The 3,934-nt window shown below is 36.5% G+C and overlaps 1 pseudogene; it reads left to right on the top strand.

Annotated features, from left to right (window-relative positions):
• Window positions 1-590: 590 nt before the first annotated feature.
• LOC109941138 (uncharacterized) lies at window positions 591-2,178 on the top strand (annotated as a pseudogene).
• Window positions 2,179-3,934: the final 1,756 nt, after the last annotated feature.

Genomic DNA, 3,934 nt, shown 5'->3' with positions numbered 1-3,934 from the left:
GGTGAATTTATTTAACCTTGCAGCGCCTTAATCAGTTGATCTCTAGCCAATTATATAATCTGCCTAGATTATATAATCCATTTGCCATAGATTCATTTGCAGGAGTGTTAAAACAGCTCGTTGTTTTGGGATTTGCCGCCTCAAGTTTCATTTAGCTACCTCCAACAAACCCTTCAATCTCCATGGCTACATCGGTACTTCTCCTATTCCACCTTGTGCTCCTACTAGTAGTGTTTTTATTCTTGAGTAGAGCGTTTTGCTTTCAACTATCATGTCTAATTGCATATAAATTACGTGTTCTAGATATCAACTCAATATACTAACGAGGAGGAAATTAAAAGGAAGAGAAAGAAGCGAAAGAGAGTTGTTGTATTAGCTGTGTCTATTATGGCTATTATCGCAAACCGGTATCAACGGAGGAGACCTAGACACATCGTAGATGCTAACGAAGTTCAAGAGAGAAATGTCGAGTGCAGAAAACAAATGCTACGTAATATGTACCAGGGTTCAAATGTCTATTGCTATGACAGTTTGCGCCTAACTAAGAGATCTTTTAGTGACTTGAGTGCCATCTTACGGGAAAAGAGTTGTTGGATAAGGTACTCCTTGATACATTTGTGGACTATTACAATAAAGGTGATAGATGTCAGAATGGGTGGAAGTCTCATGTATACACAGCTGCTGTGAAGAATGTTTGTGAGAAGTGTAATGTCACCATTACAAAGGAAAATATTAGCTCTCGCAGCAAGACCTTTGATAAGCACTACAATATCATTAATGGTTTGTTGTCCACTAGTGGTTTTGGATGGGATTGGGAGAAGAACAAGCTCAAAGTTGATAGTGACACTGTATGGGATGAGTACGTTGAGGTAAGAAAATTTTTGTTGTTCATTACTCATTAGTTTATTATTTGCTTGTTGTGTTATAGGAGATAGATCTTACAATTTGCAATACATGAACTGTTCATTCATTAATGAGCCTAGGGATATTCTTTTCTTTGGGGGACTCTTTTCAGATTTGACAACGCCATCTTAATTGATGCTGCATCAGGTTTGTTTGTGTGGTTCTTTTCGCATGTTAGGTTTGAGCCCTTGTACATTTTGAGTTATAGGCTGATCTGGCGTTTGATCTTGGTGTTTGCAGTTCATGAACTTTAGGAAAGATGCTAAGCTCTTATCGTGTCAAATTGGAGTTTGACCTTGTTTATTTTTAGCTTCATAATTACAGCATATTAATGATGATGAAGGATGTGTTGGTCCTGATGCATGCGAATATTACATGTGTGTTGTTTGCTTGATCTTTTTGGTAGCTCACCTTTGTGGTAAATTGATGCATGTGAATATTACATGTGTGCTGTATGTCTTGTTTATTTTTAGCTTCATAATTTTCTTTACTTTGTAATTTTTGTTCACCGTGCACTACTTTGTCTGCCACTACTCTAAACTGTGAATAATTTTTGTTAGCTTTGTAAACTACTTTGTCTGCCACTACTGTCATTACTTTCAATTTTTGTAGTTTATTCCATTTTTACTCCAAATTCTACTGTTGAACTGTAAACTGTGAAGATTTTTTGTTCTTATTTTTACTCCAAATTGGTCATACATGCTACTGTTGCCTAGTAGTTTATTCCATTTTTTGCAGCTTAGTTTATGTTTCAATTCCAAGTTTATTTGTTGATGTATCTTTGTAACAATTTTTTTATAGAGGAATAAGGAAGCAAAAGGATATAGACATAAGGTTGTGAAGTTTTGGGATCTACTCAGCCTAGTGTACAATAAAGACCAAGCAAATGGAGAGGGTGCTAAAACAGCAGCTGAAAGTTCAAAGGAAATGGCAAAAGAGAATGATACCGGAGGCAAGGATGCTCCATATTCTGTATCTTCCTCGAGTAGTTTAAAAAGACAAAGATCAGATGATTCATTTAACTCTATATAGTGTGATAAGTTTGACATGCTTACATCTGCATTGAAAGATGACGGTCCAAAGCTACCCTCTTCCGCCGAAGTTCTCGCCGCATTACAAGAGGTTGAGGGACTTGATGAAGACACAGAACTTGAGCTTTATGACATCCTCACCTCTAATGCACGCAAGTTTGAGTCGATGATGGCACTCCCAATGGAAAGGAGGAAGAGGTGGCTTATGATGCAGCTAAGGAAGTGAAACAACTTATATGTGAACTTAGATCTCTGTGTTGAACTGATTGTGTGAACTTGTCTTTGTGAAACTTTTGTGTGTGAACTTGATGGCTATGTGAAACTGTTGTGTGCGAACTTGATGGCTTTATGAAACTACTATGTGAAGATTTGATGTCTTTGTAGAACTTTTATGTGCGAATTTGATGACTTTGTGAAACTGTTATGTGTGACTTGCCTTTGTGGAATTGTTATTTGTGAACTTAATAGTTTCTGATAGTTGTGAATTGTTCATGCTTATTTTTAAGCAGATGCAAAGTCAAGAGATCCTTGTTTGTATTCAAATTCAAATTCCGTGTGCAAAGTATCCAAACAACATCTAGAATTTAATTCTAGGAATTCAATTGCTTGTACAACCAAACAAAAATAATGGAATTGAATCACTTTCTAGTCGATTGAATTCTATATAATTCATTTCTTGGAATTTATTTCTTGGAAAAGGTTTCATTTCTAGGCATCCAAACGGGGTGTAATGGAAATTCATGAAGGAACTACAATTGTGAAGAGTGCCAAGCTATATGTGTGCAAAGGGAAGTTTGAGCAATTTATTATGAAGGAAGATGAAAGTGTATCCGATATGTTCAACCGGTTAATTGAGATAGTGAATGAACTCAAGGGACTTGGTTTTAATGTATCGGATGTGGACTTCACTCATAAGTTCCTTAGATCACTTCCGGAGAAATATGAGACTATTGTGACAATGTTAGTAAGAAGTGATCTATCTACAACTTCTCCAACCGAAGTATTGGGGGAAATTCTTACTCAAAATATATTCAAGAAATCTCAAGCCGATGCTATAAGTTTGGCAAAGAAAGTGAAGAATGAATCAATTGCTCTCAAAGCTAAAGCCTCTAAGGCAATTGAAAAGAAGATAGTAATGATGAAGAAAATGAAAGTGAGAGTGATGGTGATATGACTCTATTTGTAAGGAAATTCAACAAATTTATGAAGATGAAGAGAGGTCAACCTAGAAGAGGTCAAACATCAAGAAGAAATGCTTTCAATGATAGAAAGTGTTTTGAGTGTGGGGAACCCGGTCACATTGCCATGAATTGCCCTAGTAAGAAGAAGAAGGGCAAAGATGAAAGTGACAAGAAGAAAAAGAAATTCTACAACAAGAAGAAAGATGGCAAAGCCTACCTAGTTGAATGGGACTCGGATGATAGCTCGGATGATGATGATGATGACACCTCATCCAAGCTTAATGCCGGAATTGCCATCAAGGAAGCTCCCTCACTCTTCTCATCCCCCCATTGTCTCATGGCAAAGGGAGATGCTAAGGTAAAAATCATCACCGATTTAAATGATATAAATGATGATGATGATGTTGATGATGATGGCTATTCATATGATGATCTTGTTAGAATGTTAGGTGAGGTCGATGACTACATGCACAAAGAAAAAGAAAAATTTAAGACCTTGAAGGAATTGTATAAAAACCTCCAAGTGTCTTTTGAGGAGCTCAAGACCTCTCACAATGATCTAAAAGAAAATTATGAGAAGCTTGCGGATGCTCAAAAATCATCTATTGTGCATGAAGTTGTGGTGGTCACTGAGGATGTTGGAGTCACTTGTGACTTACTTGATAGTCTTACAAGTGAACCACTACCTACTAACTCTATTTGTGATAAATGCAAAATTTCTCTCATGAATGATAATATTGCTCTTGATGAATCAAAAATCATTGTTGAGAATGAAGTGTTAGTAGATAGAGTAAATACTCTAACTCATGACCTAGAAAA

This window comes from Zea mays, chromosome 7 (genome assembly GCF_902167145.1).
Source record: "Zea mays cultivar B73 chromosome 7, Zm-B73-REFERENCE-NAM-5.0, whole genome shotgun sequence".
In the NCBI taxonomy this organism is placed as follows: Eukaryota; Viridiplantae; Streptophyta; class Magnoliopsida; order Poales; family Poaceae; genus Zea; species Zea mays.
This window is presented reverse-complemented; position numbering and strand designations above follow the sequence as displayed.